Here is an 814-nt window from a genome sequence, read left to right on the forward strand (position 1 = left end):
CCTCCTCCACTCTTACCCCAACTATGGGGAGTAGGTTAGTCAAAGGTGATGACAGCCAACTAACTACCCAAAACTGGTGTTGAATAAGTGACAAATGGAGATAGTGGGGCCTGTCTGTCTGTTATGTTGGGGTCTGCACCAGGGGAGGCAGGCAATAATTGGGGAGCAATCTAGGACAACGCTCTTTCAGGTTGATTAGGCTGCCATGGTTAACGCAGCCAAGCCTATAAAACATGGCAGGAGAGTATGGTAGAAGAGGGAGGGGCAGGACTCTCAGGTCCCTTAGAGGATGGCTTTGTCTCTGCCTCCTCTCCTGCTGGTCCATCAGCTTGGTTTGTGTGTGGTGGTCCTAACGGTACTCGGCCATATAAAGGACCAGCCTGGTTTTTTGCACTTTCCTTTGTGAATGCCTTGCTCTTTTTAGTGCACCCCCAGGTGCCAGCCAGCAGAATGCCCCTTTCAGAGCCAATTCAAGGCAAACGCAAACACTATACTCCATTATGACCACTGGAGTGCATTCCAATGGTATCTCACCACAGCCAGAGAGGCAGGGAGCTGAACCTAGAACAGAATGGAGGGATGGGGACAAAGGAGTTCTGGCTTGATTGAAGAAAGAAAAGGAGCAAAGCTGCTGAGTAGTGCAGGAGGCACAGTGGGATGGAGAGGGGTATTGGAGACTATAAGCATCGGAATGAGAGGATTTTCAACAGATGACCAAGAGCGACAAACCAAATAGGTGACAGTTGTTGGCCCACTTTTCTTTTCTTTTTTTTTAGCTGGTGGTGGTATGGGCAAGTGTGACACCAGAATTATA

The sequence above is a fragment of the Oncorhynchus mykiss genome, chromosome 28, assembly GCF_013265735.2.
Source record: "Oncorhynchus mykiss isolate Arlee chromosome 28, USDA_OmykA_1.1, whole genome shotgun sequence".
Lineage (NCBI taxonomy): Eukaryota > Metazoa > Chordata > Actinopteri > Salmoniformes > Salmonidae > Oncorhynchus > Oncorhynchus mykiss.